This window comes from Bos grunniens, chromosome 22, assembly GCF_055505025.1.
Source record: "Bos grunniens cultivar Pamir isolate PY7600 chromosome 22, Bosgru_T2T1.0, whole genome shotgun sequence".
NCBI classification, from domain to species: Eukaryota; Metazoa; Chordata; class Mammalia; order Artiodactyla; family Bovidae; genus Bos; species Bos grunniens.
Window position 1 is genome coordinate 18,947,752 of NC_141186.1, and position 20,764 is coordinate 18,968,515.

Sequence of the window (20,764 nt, forward strand, 5' to 3'; positions counted from 1 at the left end):
GAATCTAGAAAGATGGTACTGGTGAGCCTATTTGCAGGGCAGGAACAGAGACGCAGACATGGAGAACGGACTTGTGGGGAAAGAGAGGGTGGGATGAATTGAAAGATCAGCAGTGAGCATAAACATTACCATATGTAAAACAAGTAGCTAGTGGGCAGTTGCTGTATGATGCAGGGAGCTCAGCGTGGTAATCTGTGGTGGATTACAACATATTTATTTTTTAGTCTCAAGGCTATTCCTGTTTTATCCAATGCTTATTGTCAAATGAGCAATGCGGATTGTAGAATTACCCTGTTTGATTTTCGATATTTTATATCATTTTGCTTTATCTTCCTTATACTTTCTTGAGAGATGTAAAGGTGTTAGTGGTTGATTTTGGTCTCTGTTACCAGCACATAGGGGTCTAGCACATACAGCTTTACTGGGGTCAGCTCCTCCCCCATCCCCTGTCCCAGACTGCCCTTGTCCCATCTGGCTGTCTGAGGCTCATTGCCTCACCATGGTCCATCCTTGATGGCCTGAGCTCATGGGAAAGAAGCTCCCTGCCTCGCAGTGTTGGGATACTTAAGCCTGAATTTTATTATCAACTTCAATACATTTCCACCAGTTTCTTTTCCTTGGTTGAATGTGGCTTTCCTCCCAAGCACCATGTGTAACCCAGCTTGTACAACTAAGGAAAATGTGGGCAAAGGGTTCCAAGTCAGGTGGTGTTTTACACATTTCTCTACCAAGCAGTGTTCTTCAAGTCTGATAAACAGAACCTCTGGCTCTCAGTTTCCTCATTTGCAAACTGAAGATAACAATGGTTTAGGGTTCAAATGCTGACTCTGATGACCTAATTCATTTTATATATGGAAAGTGCTTAGTACAATGCCTGGGAAACACGTATACATGAAATATGAGCTGCTAATATTTATATTCTGCCGAATATTTATATCAGGATATTGGTGTGTAGACCTTAAGATAAGTCTTCCTTAGTATTCGCTGTCATATATTTTAAACTTTTAATGTACGTCTTAGTAATTAACTAGAATGTAGGGTCTAAAAAGCCAGGCCTATTCATGTCCTGTCTGATTGACATGTGCCAGCAAGTATACCATTAGAGACACAGCTTTGTGCTGAATTCAGGGCCAGGAAAAGCCCAGCTAAATCTGCCCCGTGCATTTTCTCATCTTGGTCTAAAAGTTCATTGTCACATAAATGTGACTGCAAAGCCCCATGAGATGTCATTGTTGCTTTATAAATAGATGTTGCACTGAGGGTTATTGGCGTTCTCCTCCTGTAAGTATTGATCGGTAAAATACTAGGAAATTCAAAAAGTCTAGATTGCTCCTGAACAAACTTTGCATGTTGCCAACTCTTCGTCAAAGTTTCAGAATCAGTTTAATTGAAGACAGTTTTGAGAGATTCCTGGGCATGTCGCTAACGACTTCATGGTATAAATTCACCGGTAGCTGTATTTTCCAGATAGGCTATGTGACAGAGACTTTTCTTTTCCAGTGTTGGTACATCATCCACTTACCACTCGCATTTTCAGTGAGATTAGTCACCCTCGGCATCCATGAGGGATTGATACCCAGACCTCCTGAGGATACGAAAATCTGAGGAGGCCCAGGTCCCTATATAAAATGATGCAGTATACATATATGTACCCTCGTATACTGTAAATCATCTCTAGATTAATTATAATACCTGATGCAGTGTAAATGCCATGCCACACCTGCTGCTCAGTCATGTCCAACTCTTTGCAACCCCATAGATTGTAGCCCAGCAGGCTCCTCTGCCCATGGGGTTTTCTAGGCAAGAATACTGGAGTGGGTTGCCCTTTTCTTCTCCAGGGGATCTTCCTGACCCTGAGAAAGAACCTGTGTCTCTTACATCTCCTCCATTGAGGTGGATTCTTTACCACTGTGCCACCTGGGAAGCCCAAATGCTATGTAAATAGTCATAAATACTATGTAAATGCTATGTAAATAGTTGCCAATATGCTGAAAATTCAAAGTTTGCTTTTTGGAGCTTTCTGGAAATTTTTTTTCCCCAAATATTTCTCACCTGCAGTTTGCTGAATCCATGGATGTGAAACCCATAGATACAGAGGTATCCACAGTGGTGGACAGCAGTAGGCCACTACCAAGTAGCCACACAGGCCGCTGTAACAGTGGCAGAGCATTCTTTCTGTAGTCAGGGAGCCACATTCTAGTGGCAGAAGGAACACAGCCTAGAATCAAATATGCAAGGTGTCGACACTGCTCACCAGTCCTTTTTCCCACAGTGTGTACTCGGCCCCGCCTGCTTGTCCCTGGGCATGTCCTTTGCTCACCTTTTCACCTCTGATACCCTGTTTTGCATTTGATGTTCAGTCCAAAGTCTCCTTGTACTTAAAGTGTCCCTATAACCCAATTTCCCCCATAAATCTAGTACTTTCATTGTGTAATTTTGCAAAGCATGGTGACTTCTAAGAATGCATATGTCACATTTAGCAGAGCTGACTGGATAATAAACTCACTGCCTGCACTTCACTAAATTCTGGTTGCACAGTAAGTTCTACACTTGAAGCAAGTGTTGGATATTAGAAATAGCCTTGGCATTCATGGAGGATTGTTCTAAGGAAAGCGATTATCTGTAGTCTGTTAGTCATCATCATCATCATTGTCGTTATTTTGCTATTGTGTGTGGGTCTCTACGGAGAAGGCAATGGCACCCCACTCCAGTACTCTTGCCTGGAAAATCCCATGGATGGAGGAGCCCAGTAGGCTACAGTCCATGGGGTCGCCAGGAGTCAGACACACTGAGCGATTTCGCTTTCACTTTTCACTTTCATGCACTGGAGAAGGAAATGGCAACCCACTCCAGTGTTCTTGCCTGGAGAATCTCTGGGATGGGGGAGCCTGGTGGGCTGCCATCTCTGGGGTTGCACAGAGTCAGACATGACTGAAGTGACTTAGCAGCAGTGGGTCTCTAGCTCTTTATTTCTAGAGTTGAGGCCGTAATGCTAGCTGTCTTATAAGGTTGTTGGGATCGAATTGGTGGGCCATTGTGAAATACACAGGAGGGTGCCTAGCATGTACGAACCACTCAACCAAGGCTGTCTGTATCGATGATTGATTTATTAGCTATAACATAAAATGACTTGTTTTCTATGTTGTTCTCTTTCATATCATTTTAGTATTAATACACTTTGAAATGATCATCTTTCTTATGGAATCCACTGAATGACAACCTATTTTAGGGAAAAACATCTCATTAAGTTTGCTTCTATTTTGTTTGAAAGTCTGTTCAAACCCCTATCCTGTCATCGACTATTATGAGAAATAACCAATTAAATACATTCCCAGGTGACCACTGAAAACTGGGACAAGGAGGCTTTCATAGAGTCTTTGGTAGGATGGGAGAAGTTTCACAGTTCTCATGACATCCCAAAGTCTGTACAACAAAAATGAAAACTGTGTCTGATGTAAGCAGAGTAGAGATAAAGCATGCATTATTATCTGACAAATGTCTGGAACACCCATGTGTCTAAATTTAAATGCAAGTTCTTAGCAGTTAAGACCAGTGTTTTTGATCCTTGCCACCTGGACCCCTTGGTTCCTAATCAGAGTCACCATATTTGTGAGAAATAATAATGACACATGGCTGGAAATAAGACAGGGTGTTTCCAGTAAGACTTCCTCAGTTTCCAGAGGGTCAACATGCTGAAGGCTTTTGCACAGTAATGAAATAATGCCTGATGATAAAAGGATTCAGTATAATGATGAGGAAAGATACTTGCATCTTCTGGAGGGATGGTGTAATGGGAAAACAAGATCTTTCTTGTTAGAAGTGATTTCAAACTTGGCCTTGGATTATTGGTTGGTGACTGTGGGCAAACTACTTCACGTCTGACAAGTCAGTCAAAATTCAAACCAAAGAAATTTGTTACCAGAGTGTCTGATATAAAAACTCTCATTCCACCATGACCATAGAGACCTTCTGACCACTTGGAATATTAAAAGATAGTATACTGCCTGGTGGCATGCACAAAAAGTGGACGAGTCTTTATGAGAGAGCATGGCCCCATCTTTGGCACATGATTTTCATGCTGTTCCATTCAAACCTGTTATCTTTGAATAGGCAATTTGTAAAGAGTAACAGACAATATCTATAAAATAATACAGATGCACATTCCAAATATTTTGGGACACACTCTGTGGACAGGTGTACGGCGTGAAATTATAAATAATGGAAGCAACTGGATGATTATTCAGAAAACGAAGATCATGGCATCTGGTCCACTTCATGGGAAATAGATGGGGAAACAGTGGAAACAGGGTCAGACTTTATTTTTCTGGGCTCCCAAATCACTGTAGGTGGTGACTGCAGCCATGAAATTAAAAGACACTTACTCCTTGGAAGGAAAGTTATGACCAACCTAGATAGCATATTGAAAAGCAGAGACATTACTCTGCCAACAAAGGTTCGTCTAGTCAAGGCTATGGTTTTTCCAGTGGTCATGTATGGATGTGAGAGTTGGACTGTGAAGAAAGCTGAGTGCCAAAGGATTGATGCTTTTGAACTGTGGTGTTGGAGAAGACTCTTGAGAGTCCCTTGGACTGCAAGGAGATCCAACCAGTCCATTCTGAAGGAGATCAGTCCTGGGTGTTCTTTGGAAGGAATGATGCTAAAGCTGAAACTCCAATACTTTGGCCACCTCATGTGAAGAGTTGACTCATTGGAAAAGACTCTGATGCTGGGAGGGATTGGGGGCAGGAGGAGAAGGGGACGACAGAGGATGAGATGGCTGGATGGCATCACTAACTCGATGGACGTGAGTCTGAGTGAACTCCAGGAGTTGGTGATGGACAGGGAAACCTAGCGTGCTACAATTCATAGGGTCGCAGACAGTCGGACACGACTGAGCGACTGAACTGAACTGGATGATTATTGGACAAGACCTCATTTGACTGTTTTGTTTTTCTCATTTAGTATCTCCAGGCAGACATGATGTTAAGTCGACACACAATCACATTATTTTTTTGGAGGGACATAAGGACACACACTCCAGGTGAATGCAAATCAGTTCCTGGAGCATGAAATAAGGGATTATGTTATGCTTGAAATCACCTACATCTCAGTTCTCTGCTCTCCTGATCAAAAGCCTGATGCTTTGTCTATTCCCGTGTCACCTCATCAGAGAGATGCTGTTATTCCAGTTGACACATCCTTGGGAAGACCGGGGTTTCACTCCCCGTGTCATCCGAACGAGCTGTGGGCCGTCCTCATAGCTAATTCTTCCAGGCAGTCACTTCTGATTTTGCTGGGCACCTATGAGCACAGCCTACACACACTGATACACAGGATTTTTCCCCCCTCACCGGCCCTGCTATCCCTCAATTTTGATTTCAAGCTTTTTTCCTCCTCCAGCTACAAGGCAGGAGTTTCACTCTTTTATACAGCCAACACTGGCCCTGTCTGTTCTGTTATATTATCTAGAAGGTTATTTACCATTCCTGCTGGTTCAAGAGCCCCACAAATGTTAGGTCCCCGCCTTGTTGTGATTTAACATACAAAGGTGAACCCCTTCACCCTTCCCCACCCCGCTGTCAGCCTGCAGAGACACATTTCTGCCAGATTCCCTGGCTCTCCAGGAACCCTTGGCCGTATTCTTCAAGACTGAACCTAGCAGCATTTTGTAGGAGGCAGTGTCGGATCCTGTCTTATAATAAGAAAGTACTGACATGTACCTCACTGGGGAACACATTAGGTAACATACGATGATGTTCTGTATCACTCTGCAAGTAAACCAGGGCATTAAAAAGAACTTAATATATTCCACTTCTAAAGCTGTCATTTGAAATATTCCACTTATAGAAGTGCAAAGCTGTCTCATCTTGCCAACTTTTAAAGTCATCTTTCAGGTTCTTGTGAACATAAAAAAGACAGGAATCCAATGAAAATACTGATGTTGAATTAATGGCTGAGAGAGAGAGAGAGACAGTTTTGGCATCTCTTGGGAATAGTTCACGTGTTTTAAATTGGGCTTGTAAAGTGTTCATTGAGACCGGCCTGGAGTGTCACTGACAAGAAGACAGTGTCGAATCCTTATAAAAAGAGGGGCCTTCTCTCAGTTTTCAGAGACATTGGCAATGACTTTCTGATGAACTTTGGCAGGTTTTGATCATCATCCAGCAGCTGTCTTTCCTCCTCTTAGTTCTAGCTGTTAATTTTGTCTGTCTTCCTCTGTCCGCTCTGGACTGTACCTTCCCCATCTTACTGCTGACCTGTGGCAGCTCCCTTCCTTCCCTTCAGATTCGCCCTTCCCCTTGCATTAGCTCATACTTTTTATGTATCATTTTTGCTTCCCTGCTTTCCCACTGTCTCTGGTGCAGCACTGTGGGTGTGGACAGGCACAGGCTCCTCAACTTCTCTCCTGACTCAGTGGGCCCCACTCTGTGCTGTGGGACCCACTCAGCCAACGGTGGCCATGGCTGATGGGCAGAGTGGCTAACAGCTAGACCTCAGGGCCAGAACTGCCCACCCAGGGGTAACTTGTGCTCTGAACTCCTCAGCGAGGACCTCAGCTGAGGTTTAGTTTAAATCTAACAGGAGAAAATAACTACAATCCAGCTGCTCAGCAAATTGTAGATAAAAAGTTGCTCAGCCTGTGCCCTTTACTGGAATGGTGAGGGCTCTGAGATGGGGGCAGAGAAATAACACTCATCCTGCAGGAAGAAACAGAACAAGAGGGAGTGAGGAGGGCTGAAGAGGAGTGGCCGACTGGTTCATGCTTTGATCTTACTGTCACCAGATCCATGTTCCTTTCTTGTTGTTTCTGAGGTCCTGGATCATGGATCTCAAAAGTACAGTTTCTTACCCATTCACTCCCGAGGGCCTAGAGTCTTGCCTCTGTCTGTACCTCCTGAATCTGCCCTCTGAACCTGCCCACACTTCTTAGCAGACCTAAGAGGGATTTTTGCAGGTCTCATTCCTCTTTAAAACTCAATGCTGAGGCCTATAGTGTTGGGGGCTCCAGCTGTCTTACTGCATTAACTCAACCTTCCATGACACTTTGGATGAAGAGACTGCTTCTGGCCCCAGGAACTCTGCAGGGCCCTCCTTCCACCTTCCCTCACCTTATCTAAGTGCTTCTGATATGCAGTGCACTGTTCATCTGCAAGACTTTTTCACATGCTGTTCCCTCTGCTTCACATGCTGTTCCCTCTCATCTGTTCCTGGCTCCCTCCTATCTGCCTTTTGGGTCTCAGTCTCACTTCCTTGAGGAGGGCTTCTCTGACCCTCAAATGGAAACTATGTCCTTCCTCTTCTGCCTGCTCACAGAACATACTGTCACCCTTCATCACATCAATCACAAATTAGGATTATTCAGTTGAGTGTCTATTTAATAAATAAGTATCCCCTCAATAGACTATCCTCCTGATAGCACAGACCATATATTTTGACCTACCCTACAGAGCTCCTGGAACTTAAAAGTACTGAGTTCATAGCAGCTGGACAGATGAGTGAATACAATCTAGGACATATACACTGTGAGCCAAGAGCAGTGAAACATATGACAAGTGCACTCGCACTGGAGTCAAAAGTTCTGGGTCTGGAGGTAGGATCTGCCACTGACTAACTCCTGCAGGTTCTCAAGTAGCTCACATAGCATTTGCAAGCATGGATAGTGACGCACCATGAGATGCATGGGCTCACTTCCCAGAGCGGTGGCAGAGGAGATGACTTATAAGTGGTCCTACCTCTTAAACCCTGAACCCATGGTCTAAATGCCACCCCGGTACAATTTATGTGCGCTGGATGGTGTAACCACATCCAGAGGCTGTTTGCTTCCAAACAGCTGCATTTCTTCCCATCTTTCCAGATAATTTTTCCTCTAGCAGTTGCATTGGCTTCCTGTCTTCCCCAGTCCTGTAACTAGAGGCACTGCTCTGATCCAGTCAAAGCATTCAAAGCTAATAAACAGAAGATTTAAAGCACAGAGATAAATTGTCCCCTACACTAGGAACAGAACCAGAATACTTTGTGCATGTCGGGGAGGGAGGGAGCATTCAGAAGTGAGCAGTTCAAGGCAGGAACCGTGTTTTAATTTATCTCGGCATCCTCATGCCTGGTACAGGGAACAAGTTGCATATATGGTTGATGAATGAGATGGTCTTCACTCATTTGCCAAACCCAAGCCCAAATCAAAGCCACTCACTCATCTCCATGTCACAGTTCATCATATGCCCCCAGCCACACTGGCCTCTTTCACTTCCCTGGATCTGCCCTGCTCTCTCCTGCCAGAGTGTATGAGAGTCCGTCACTCAGTCATGTCTGACTCTGCCACCCCATGGACTGGAGCCCACCAGGCTCCTCTGTCCATGGGATTTCCCAGGCAAAGATACTAGGGTGGGTTGCCATTTCCTTCTCTAGAGCATTGTCCTGACCCAGGAATTGAACCCAGGTCTCCTCCCCTGAAGGAGGATTCTTCACCACTGAGTCAACAGGGAGGCCCATCTCCTGCCACAGGGCCTTTGCATGTTTGGATCCCTTTCCTTGCAGTGTTTCCCACACCGCCTCCCTCATCTGTTCATTCTTCAGCTCTCACCACTCCAGCATCACTTCCTCATCCAAGACTCTTCTAGCCAAGACCATGTCTTTCCATCCTGTTACAGGCTCCCAAAGCAATCTCAGTAATTCACATCTAAACACGTGTGTGTGTGTGTGTGTGTGTGTGTGTGATTAGCATCTATTTCTGCCACCAGGAAGCATCTGCTTAGCTCACTGTCGTATCCCCAGTACCTAGCACTGTGGTGGCAAATTCAAGGGGCCTCATTGATACTGGTAAGGAAGGAAATATGGGGGACACAACGATAAGAGGTTATATTTGTGGTCTTTGGCTTTGTCTCTGGGTGATCCCAGAGAACAGACTCAGAAGGGTACCTGACAGAAAGAAGTAAGTGTGCAATGTTCCTGTGGATTCCCTGTAAAGGGGGTTCTTCTCATTTGGCAAAGGGGAAGGATGGACTGTGTTGTCCTGGGGCGCTGGTACTTAACCTCTTTACCCCCCGTCATGTGTTCACTAGACAAGAAAGTATAACTATCAAGAGTGACCCTTTTAGAGCCTGAAACTGCACTAAAAATCAACAACCCTGCCCTTCTGGAAGGATGGGAGCTTTTCTTTCAAAAAGCATAGGCTAACGCTTAGGTCAGCACCCAACTGTCTCCTCACAATAGGGAAAAAAAAAAAAAAAGAAATGGTTGCCATGACAACCCAATGACGTGTTCAGTCATTGAGTTTTGCTTTTTTTTTTTTTTTGACCAAAAAATGCTGACTTTGACTTAACTACTAATGTATATGCATTTTGTTTGTTCAATTCAGATCCCTCCTGGAGCTTTTCTGAATCATCAATAAGTATCACTTAAAAAATTCACCTTTAGAAAGTGGAATGGCTCAGATTAAGATAATAGTGATCAGGGGTGCTGAGGGGACAAATGATAGCTACGTTGAGAGGGAAAAATAAAAGAACATGTGGATGGACTGGACTGGGAAGAAAGAAAAGTAAGGGAAAAACCAAGGACTCACTTTCTTAATATTCTACCTCCTTTTATGCAAACCCCAAGTTAGTAACTGCAAGGAGATCCAACCAGTCCATTCTAAAGGCGATCAGCCCTGGGTGTTCTTTGGAAGGAATGAAGCTAAAGCTGAAACTCCAGTACTTTGGCCACCTCATGCGAAGAGTTAACTCATTGGAAAAGACTCTGATGCTGGGAGGGATTGGGGAAGGAGGAAAAGGGGACGGCAGAGGATGAGATGGCTGGATGGCATCACTGACTCGATGGACGTGGGTTTGAGTGAACTCCAGGAGTTGGTGATGAACAGGGAGGCCTGGCGTGCTGCAGTTCATGGGGTCGCAAAGAGTTGGACACGACTGAGTGACTGAACTGAACTGAAATCACACCAACACTATACAAACCCAGAGCAGGTTTGAGCTCTCTTAAAAAATAAATGTGGTCTCCCTTTTCCAAGCAACCTGACTAAAAATATTTGCAAAGGCTTTCAAATGATATCAGCACAGTTCAGTCCTGCCACTCTTCTGGAGTGCAAGGCCCCAGAAATTTATGCCAGCTTCATCTCCTCCAACCTTCATGAGCTCATATCCTAATCTAATCCCAATCACCCAAAGCTAATCCTTCACCATCATTTACATCTCTGGTTAAGAGTCTCTTTCCAAGCTTCTACCCTGCATGTATTCCCAACTGGAATTCTCAATCTTCCCTTCTTAAGAAAATAAGCCTACTTTCTCTAGAAAGAGCTAAAGAGATCCACAAAATGATTAAATGGCAAGCATGCAAGTAGATTCTCTCAACAGAAACTGCCCAGGCTCATGTATAGAGCCATTATAACTTATGGAGAAAAGAGGTCTATTGTTTCTTGAAACCATGTCAAACTTTGATATAAACTAAGAAAAATGCATGAATGAGTCTAAAAAAATAATTTTAATGGCAAATTTTCTATTCCATCTTGACTCATGAAATCACCATACATTATTTATGGGAAAAAGATAAAGCATGAAAGGTCTTCATGGTGTGGGAGTACTATCTACATAGAGTCCAGGCCCACAGAGCAGAGTGTCCTGAAGAAGTTTCTGTAAAGGTTATTCTCAGTTACGTGCAGGTACATATTTATCATCTTTAATGCAAGGCTTATCATCTTCATCAACTTCATAGGGCTGCTGCCACAATCAAATCAGCATCTCAAACCATGTTGAAAGTGGAGATTTTCTTGCAAAACCTGGCTTTGTACTTATACTCTTTTAAATTTACTGAAGTGTCATTGATTTACAGTGTTGTACAAATTTCTGCTATACAACAAATGATTCTTTATGTTCTTTTCCATTATGGTTCATTGCAGGATACTGAAGGTAGTTCCCTGTGCTCAACAGTAGAACCTTGCTGTTTATCCATTCGATACAGAGTAGTTTACATCTGCTAACCCCAAACTCCCGGTCCATCCCTTCCCCATTCTTCCCCTCCCTGTAACCACAAGTCTGCTCTCTATGTCTGTGAGTCTGTTTCTGGTTTGCTGATAAGCTCATTTGTGTTATATTTTAGATTCCACATGTAAGTGATACCATATGGTATTTGTCTTTTTCTGGCTTACTTCACTTAGTATGATAATCTCTGGGTACATCCATGTTGTTGTAAATGACATTATTTCACTCTCTTTTATAGCTCAGTAGTATTCCCTTGTTGTGTATGTATGTATACAGGTAGGTAGATAGATATAAATATGTACATAAGTAATACTAATATTCTTTATCTCAGGATTGTGACTTCCATCTACTTGGTTGCACAAATTGAACTTTTAAGGGTTGTTCTTAAAAACCTGCTGTTCCTTCACATTTTCCCTTTATATGTAGTCTATTACTCCGTTAGCTAGTATTATCTGTAAAATACTTATGGAATCTATTCTCTTCCCACTGCCCCAGCCCTTGTCTTAAGTATGATTAACCAGTTAACACACTTAAGCACAGAGGACAGAGGGTATATTTGTAAGTTCTCAGGTGGGAGCTGTTCATGGTTGATGAAGATGACGGTGATGGTGAAGACAATGATGCACTTGGACACTGTTCCTAGGGTGCTATTGTAGCATCCCAACTGGTTTCATTTCTTCCATTTCTTGCCTCCCTCTAAGCAGTACTCTTCAGAGTAACCAAGATGATGTCTATAAAAACTGAAAATCAGACAACCTGGTCCCCTCTAGACTTCCCATTGCCCTGTAGTCTCTGGACCAGCTGCAATTCTAGCCTCTTGATTAGTCTCTTGACTAAGATTTATCTGTGCTGGCTGCTTGGGCGCTTCAAGCTTATTTCCAATGAAGGGACTTAGCACACACCATACATACCAGTCTGTCTGCCCACAATGATATTTTGCCTGAGTTCTTTATCCAAATGACTCCTGTCCCATCTTTGAGGTTAACTTCATGTATTTTCTTGAACAGACTTTCTATGGCCACACCACTGCTCCACCAACTTGAATTTTCTCCTTCCATGATTCTCTCACATAGCAGCCTGTTTTATTATTATTATTATTATTACTCATAGTGCATGTTACAATCAGTGATCATCAACATAATCATGGATTCATTTATCTCAACAGTTTCTCTCCTACAGGAATTTAAGGTTATGATGGCAGGAATAGACCTGTAACAAATGACCTCAAAAATATTATTTTAACTAATAAGGGTAACAGTCCAGAAAGTAATTTTAAAGTGAGGTACAAATAGAAGCATCCCAATGAGTAAAACTCTCTTTCTGAGCCATAAATACATTTTGAGTAGAAGTTGGTTCTTAGAGTGAGTACATTCAGAGAATGTTAAGTTGAAATCCTGAGTTAGCAGAGCACTCACATGACTTGTGCAGGGTCACAGTAATCAGGAACAAAGCTAAGATGTAAGTTGAATCCTTTTGATTCTACAGCTTATTTTACTACACTGATTTTCACATTCAACTAAAAAGCGTATCTAATAAAAGAGTAAATCACAGAACTGTTTAATTTTTCATTCTCCGAGGCTTTAATTGCCAATGCTTGGAAAAACAAACAGCTCTAACTATTTCTAAAGGGAACTGACAGAAAATTCCCTTTCTTGACCACAGATTGCATATTTGTGTAAGTATGTTTTCTATTTAAGTCTATATTCCCTACTAAGAATAATGAGCAAACACCCTCTGCACGCGATTGAAACTGTGTCCAATTTCGTTGCCAAATCCAGCTGCTTGTCAAGAGGATTCAGTGTTGCTATCTTTTCCCCAAAGGTACACAGACTTACACCAAGGCAGATGCCCCAATAGTAAAAGTGTGCTTGAGCAGGCAGAAAAAAAAAAAAAAAGTAATACATAGATGGAATGTAGATATTGTCTGAAGCATGAACAGGTTGCAGTGTCTGATGGTTCTGTCAAAGTGTTTATGAGATGATTACTGACTGACTGGAGAAAGTCGAGGGTAGACCAAAGACACCAGGTGTAGGGGAGGAGGGGGATTAAGCCTCACTGGGAAGGGACGTTGGAATTCTGTGATTTGCCAGTAAACATTGACTACCCCGGTGTCTTTTTCTTTGTGTGGTGAGACAGTACTCTGTCTCCCTTCATCCACCTTCTAGCTGTTTAGCTTATACAGAACATGGGATAAAGGACACTTGGCGATTCCTCTCCAGGAAGAGACTCTTTGTGCATAATACCCATAAAGAGACAGGCTGAAAGGAGATCCATCCTTGCAGTGGGAAAGGTCTAATCCTTTATGGATGTTCAGAACAGATGGAAAATGCGGACTACACAGACTAGGGGATGAGGCCCAGAACTAGCACCCTGTGGAAGGCGATCCAAGTCAAGGGAGAGGACCAAAGGGGGTTCATTCTCCAGTGACCATGAAACAGAGACAGCCTTGGGGGTGGCTTCATATGCAAACACCTCTGCCCATCAAGGAGCTGGGGAGATTAGCTGGCCAGGGGAGAGGAGACTGTTCAGACTTGGAAAATAGCTGTAACCATAAGGAACTGAGCAGTTATACATCTTCCTGGACTCTGGGGGGCTTGGCTTACAGGGTGTTACAGGGGAGACTGTTCCACTTGTTCCTCCACCAGAAAGCTTCAGTGTGCAGCTAATACCCAGCAGTGACGTTTCAGGACAAGCTTCCCTTGTGGTCAGAAAAGTGATGCTGTCTGTGTCACTATTAGGACTAAGACAGACATTAAGGGTGTAGAGATGAGGTCACTGGACTCAGGTATCCAGAAACCTGAATTCTCATTTTTCTCTTCCACTTCATAGTTGTGGAATTTGGGCAAGGCCATTTGTAAAGACATTTGTGACAATGTATTGCAGTCTTTACCCTTGAACCCCAGAAAGTGCCTACTTTCTCCAGCTAACAACAGGTAAGGAAAATAAAACCTATAGTCTCCATTTTATGACATGAATTGAGGAAAGTTAAGACATGACTTGAATAAAATTTAAATTTTGAAATCAGTATACCACAATGTATAGAAGTGATTGGATAATTATTCACCAGTTCACAAGCATTGTGAACATATAGTCCTGTGCAACTTGTACAAGTATGAACAACAGGTACAAGAGCTGGGGGTGGGGGCAGGGTGTTAGGGATGTCACGCTGTCCTGTAGTGGGATCCTCTTTCAGGATCAGCAGGAATCTGGATTTATTCCCCCAGATGCTGCGGATTCTGCTCTCAGCTGGTGGCCCTCTGTGGGAATTGCCTTGTCTGAGGAGACTCCTGCTGCCTAAGCCTCACCCCCTTCTCCTTCAACTGAGACCCTGTTGAGTCTGCATCACAGCACCACCTCTCCCTTGGCCCGGACCTCTTTCCTTCTGCTGGTTGGTGTTGATACTCCAAATAAACTTGCACCTGTGCTCCTAAGAGGCCAAGCTGAGACTCGGTGTATCACTTAGAACTGTAACATGCATCTCAGTTCTGATGCAATCAAGAACATTTGTAATGCAACTCAGTCTGTAATTCCTTTTGCAGCATACACCCTCAAAGACCCACTGAGAACCCTACAACATTCATAGTACATGCTATCTCACACAAGACCCAGCTCTCTCCCCAGAGCAGTTTCTCCAGATTCTCTGTTGACTTTTTCTTTTTCTTTTTTTTATTTAGTATAACTGTTTTACAATGCTGTGTTAGCTTCTGGCATACAACCAACTGAATCAATTATGTGTATACATATATCCTCTCCCTCTTTAACCTCCCCACTGTCCAACCCCTCTTGTCATGACCTGCAAACAGGTTCATCTGTACCATTTTCCTAGGTTTCACATATATGCATTAATATATGATTATTGCTTTTCTGACTTACTTCACTCTGTATGATAGATTCTAGGCCCATCCACAGCTCTACAAATGACCAATTTCATTCTTTTTTATGGCTGAGTAATATCTTTTTGGACTATCTATTGACTGAAACTTTCCCCTCTTTCTCATCCAGATACAATGTAAGCACATACACTACACATATGTCCCCCCAATTTTAAAAACTTACAAATGTTCAGAAACTCAGACACAGAATGAAGAACATCTGGACAGTCCCCACTGAGATCCCACCACAGTGTTTTTTACTTTCTCTCTCTCTGCTAAACAATTTCAAAGCCATATGCATTGTATTTTTTCTCTTTTTTATTTCTGTTCAGTTCAGTTGCTCAGTTGTGTCAGACTCTGCGAATCACCAAAAATTGGGTATTTTACTGTATAACCACAATACTGTTACCACACTTAAGAAATCTGACAGTAATTACATAGTGTCATCAAATACACAAAAATCAAGTTCCCCAATTAAAAAAAAATGTTTCATATGATTTTTCTCCAGTTCAAAATTCAACCTAGGTTCATGCAGTACAGTTGGTTATATTTTGTTAGATTCTTCCTGAGTGGTCCTCATCCTTTTGGTCTTTAAATAGCTTTATTGATGTAAATAATAAACTGCACATATTAAAAGAGCAAAATTTGATGTTCAGATACATACAGCCCAGTGAAATCATTGCTACGATCAAGATAACGAACACACACATGATCTCCGAAAGCTTCCTTGTTACCAATGTTTAATCTGTCCTCTTAACCCCTCCACACCCAGCCCCATCTTCAAACTACCAATGATCTGTTCTTTAGTCACTGTGAATTAATTGTATTTTCTAGAACTTCATATAAAGAATATCATAATATGTACTCTGGTATGTTGAGCTTCTTTAATTCAGCAGCATTGAGATTCAACCATATTGTTGAAAGTTCAAGTCTAGTGCTTTTTAATCCTGAGTTGTATCCATTGTATGGAAGTACTGCATTTATTTAACAATTCATTTGTCCATGGACACTTGGGTTGTTTTCAGTGTGGGGCTACTATAAATAAGGCCCTTATGAACATCATACATAAGACTTCATAAGGGTATATGTTCATTTGATTTTGCATGAACACCTAGGAGAAGGGCTTCTCAGGTGGCCCTACTGGTAAAGAATCTGTTTATCAGTGCAGGAGACGTGAGGGACTCAGGTTCAATCCCTAGGTCAGGAAGATCCCCTGGAGAAGGAAACAGCAAGCCACTCCAGTATTCTTGCCTGGAAAATCCCATGGACAGAGGAGGCTGGTGGGCTACAGTCCATGGGGTTGCAAAGTCAGATGTTACTGCACGCATGCACACGTACATACACACACACACACACACCCCCTAGGAGAAAAGGGGCTGGACCATATAGTAGGTATAAAATTAACTCTTTAAGAAACTTCCAAAGTATATTCTCAAGTGGCAGTATCATATTAGATTCTTATCAGCAGACTATGAGACTTTCAGTTCCTGTAGACCTTCTCTGACACTTGGTATAGTCAGTCTTCTTAAATTTTAGCCTTTCTAATACATAAAGGACAGAAATGGTATGGACCTAACAGAAGCAGAAGATATTCAGAAGAGGTGGCAAGAATACACAGAAGAACTATACAAAAAAGATCTTCATGACCAAGATAATCACAATGGTGTGATCACTCACCTAGAGCCAGACATCCTGGAATGTGAAGTCAAGTGGGCCTTAGAAAGCATCACTACGAACAAAGCTAGTGGAGGTGATGGAATTCCAGTTGAGCTATTTCAAATCCTGAAAGATGATGCTGTGAAAGTGCTGCACTCAATATGCCAGCAAATTTGGAAAACTCAGCCGTGGCCACAGGACTGGAAAGGTCAGTTTTCATTCCAATCCCAAAGAAAGGCAATGCCAAAGAATGCTCAAACTACCACACAATTGCATTCATCTCACACGCTAGTAAAGTAATGCTCAAAATTCTCCAAGCCAGGCTTCAGCAGTACGTGAACCGTGAACTTCCAGATGTTCTAGCTGGTTTTAGAAAAGGCAGAGGAACCAGAGATCAAATCGCCAACATCCACTGGATCATCGAAAAAGCAGGAGAGTTCCAGAAAAACATCTATTTCTGCTTTATTGACTATGCCAAAGCCTTTGACTATGTGGATCACAAAAAACTGTGGAAAATTCTGAAAAAGATGGGAATACCAGACCACCTGACCTGCCTCTTGAGAAACCTATATGCAGGTCAGGAAGCAACAGTTAGAACTGGACATAGAACAACAGACTGGTTCCAAATAGGAAAAGGAGTATGTCAAGGCTGTATATTGTCACCCTGCTTATTTAGCTTTTATGCAGAGTACATCATGAGAAATGCTGGGCTGGATGAAGTATAAGCTGGAATCAAGATTTCTGGGAGAAATATCAATAACCTCAGATATGCAGATGACACGACCCTTATGGCAGAAAGTGAAGAGGAACTAAAAAGCCTCTTGATGAAAGTGAAAGAGGAGAGTGAAAAAGTCCATTTCTGCAGCTAGTCTGTTCTCAAACTGCATGCTCCACAGTGTTCCCAGCACACAGCGTTTCTTCCTTCCTTTTCATCCATGAAGACCTGAGTCAACAGCTGTACTGCAAATTGTGGGGAAGCTGTAATATTTATTTTTTGCTCATGGGGAAAATTGCCAAGATTCAGCAAGTGACAGCTATTGTTCACCTCATTTGACTTGAATCAGAGCAGGTCTTGAAAGGAGATAGCTAGACAGAATTATGAACAATTCAGACAAGAGGTATTCAGTTACTGGACTGACGAATAGGAATTCCTTTGACTATTTAAAAATTTCAATTTGCAGAAATTTAAAAAATCTTTGCTATCAAGTATACACCAATGTTATATTTATAGACAATGTGAGTGTGAATGTTTGTAAAAACTTTTTAAAAACTTGCATGCCTTATATCTTAATAATTATTAAGATAATAATTAAAATTAAATTTAAATTTTAGTGCTTAATTAAAAAACAGCACTAGGAAAAAGCTAAAATGAATGTAAATTGAAAGTAGATGGTAGTGCTGGAAGAACTGAAAGACTCAAATAGATCTAGGTCACGTATTTTATAGTAACTATTTGATGATTTCACTTTATTTTTTGGTGTTTGCCATTTTGTGCACTATATGATAAACAATGATATGGATTTTCCTAAGATATGTTAAAACTGTTTACAGACTCCTTTTTCACCCCCAAATACTCTTGAATTGTTTAGGCAGCATGTACCACAGAAGATATCATTAACTTTCTTTATATTAGCTCTCTCTCCAAAAATTGACTGTGAGTCAAGTTCACTGGACTTCATACATTCCTACTGCTGGGATCTCTCACTGTGGCTAGGTTTGTCACAGATTGAATAAGTTGACAAGATAAGATGAAGCAAACCAAAATTATTGCCAACTTCTATCTGGGCAAAAGGCTACCACATAATGGCATGGAGGCAACCTTTCATTTCCTAAAAGTGAAGAGTCCTGGGGTCTCACAATCAAGTGTTTTCCTCTCCTACTCTTTAGAATATTGTCTATTTAAAAGACGTATGTGTGCATGCGTGCTCAGTCATGTCTGACTCTGTGATTCTCTGGACTGTAGCCGGTCAGGCTCCTCTGTCTGTGGGATCCTCAGGCAAGAACACTGGAGTGGAGTGCCATTTCCTACTCTAGGGGACCTTCCCAACCTAGGGATCAACCTGGTCTCCTGCATTAGTAGGTGGATTCTGTACCTCTGAGCTACCTGGAAAACCCATAAAAGATATATAGTGAACATTTATTGGGGGATGGGGTCCTTAATCGGAGAAGGCGACGGCACTTTCCAACTGTCCCACAGAGTAAGGTGTTCCCTCTCCTGTAGTTACTGGATGGAGCAGTTGATGTCTTGATCTCTCATCCCCTCCACCACCACCCTGGACTTCAAGGCTTTCTGCAGCATGAAATCTTCATTCTGAAATTTAGCCCTTTACATTAGTGACTAGCAAAGTAGCAGATACTATGTATTTACTTGAAAAAAATGGAGGAAATTCTTATCTTTTTCTTTGCCTTGATATTTCACAACTCCACCCTTCCTCAATAGAAATTAAATTGAGTGAAACCCCTTTTCCTCTTCCAGGAGCATGTTCCAGCTACTTGAAAAATTTCTTTTGCTGTCAACTGAGTACAGAACAACATATGACATCAGCAGTGAACCCTGCCCACGTGTTTTCCCGAAGTTTACACATGATGGGAGATTTGTCATCTCTGTTGGTTTCTACTCAAGGTATTCTGATATCACAAAGTCATGACCCAAATAGTCACTTTTTTGGGAACACCATATTTGCCCCAATTCTTTCTATTTTCCTTTCTACTTTCAGAACATGTATTTCTCATTTGTGGGAGTCTAGTGATAGTAGAATGGGGCAATTCCAGAATGACACTACCCCTGCAAGGGGATTTTGATTTGTAAATAACACATTCTGTTGACACAGCAGGAAGCATGGAAAATGGGTTTACTTCCCTAAACACAGACATATCTCTTGCTGGGCAGCCATTACCTGGTTAAGTACATTCGTTCCCATAAAAACACTGTAGATCTTCCTCTGTCAATTTCAAAATAACCTTGTACTTCACCCAAAGTAAATACTTACTATGTTTTCACAACCACAAGTGTTCAAATGGCATTAGTCAATGCACAGTCACTTATCAGCTCAATCACTAGAGAATTATGCCCATTTTAGAGCATCTGTTACTTCAGTTGCTATCCTGATATTTTAGGGTAGAATCTGAAGGCCCCCAATTATTTTGTGTTTCTAGAACCTCTTCTAGACCATTATTTTTTATGCTTCACTTTTTCAAGAAAAAATTTACTTTGCCTTCGCACATGGTATTATTCTCATACTATGGATTATAAGTTGAGGTTCTTGATGTAACACAGGTATGGTCAGATAGTATGTATATATAACCCAGATCTGTGTTGCCCATCGTTCCTTTATAAGGAAACCATGCAAATGGATGCATTTAGTTTTGGGCTTCTGCACATGTGGAGTCAAAGAGGCCTGGTGGCCTTCAGAAGCCGGGGAGGGGTCAGAAACAGACCCTTCCTTGAGCTTCTAAAAGGAACCTGCCCTGCCAGCACCTTGATTTAGAACTTCTGGCCTCCCAACTGTGGGAGAGTACATCGCTGTTTCTATTAAGCCACCAAGTTCCTGATAATTTGGTGGCAGCTCCTTCATTTCAGACTTTCCTGGTGGCTCAGACAGTAAAGAATCTGCCTGCAGCATGGGAGACCTGGGTTCAATCCCTGGGTTGGGAAGATCCCCTGGAGGAGAGCATGGCAACCCACTCCAGTATTCTTGCCTGGAGAAGCCCTTGGACAGAGGAGCCTGGCGGGCTACAGTCCATGGGGTTGCAAAGAATTGGACACAACTGAGCGTACATACAAGCACGCTAGGAAACTAACATAGCTGACCTGGGGACTTATGCAAACCACAGGGTCTCCATGGACACCATGGCCCTGGGACAGATTTCTCTTCCTCCTCCTCTCCTTGGTGCCTTTCCCTTTCCTTTATTTTCTTTTCCCTCTCCTTCTTTTTTTCTTTGTCATAACAGAATACCACCAATTGGGTGGCTTAAACAAAAGAAATGTATTTATCAGAGTTTGGAGGCTGAAAAGGTGCTGGCGCCCAAATCAAGGTGCTGGCATATAGGTTTCATTCTTAGACCTTTTGTCTTGGCTCATATGGAGTTAAGGTCCCCTGTTCTCTGTGCTGGCAGGGAGTGAGAGCAAGCTGTCTTCTGTAATCCCATCATGATGGCCCCGCTCTTGAGAAGTCACCTACCTCAAAGGCCCTCATTTCTAAATACCATCACACTGGGAGTCAGGGCTTCAACATGTAAATTTTGGGAGAAAGCACAGATAGTCCG

The 20,764-nt window shown here is 42.4% G+C and overlaps 2 protein-coding genes across 39 annotated transcripts in view; one reads left to right on the forward strand and one right to left on the reverse strand.

The window, feature by feature from the left end:
* The window catches only part of LOC147348186 (uncharacterized), a 732,824-nt gene that overhangs the window by 708,591 nt on the left and 3,469 nt on the right, over window positions 1-20,764 (forward strand). For 15 of the 35 annotated variants that reach the window (XR_015151120.1, XR_015151124.1, XR_015151122.1 and 12 more), the window contains 2 exons: window positions 13,800-13,903; window positions 14,195-15,615. The exons of 12 other annotated variants lie outside the window; for them this stretch is intronic. The gene's annotated coding sequence lies outside the window, so the exon portion shown is untranslated. Of the gene's footprint in view, window positions 1-13,799; window positions 13,904-14,194; window positions 15,616-18,974; window positions 19,122-20,764 lie in introns of those variants that run through there. 8 more of the 35 variants (XR_015151123.1, XR_015151129.1, XR_015151105.1 and 5 more) reach the window with 2 other exon arrangements.
* The window catches only part of GRM7 (glutamate metabotropic receptor 7), a 939,830-nt gene that overhangs the window by 56,323 nt on the left and 862,743 nt on the right, over window positions 1-20,764 (reverse strand). The gene's annotated exons all lie outside the window — the stretch shown is intronic.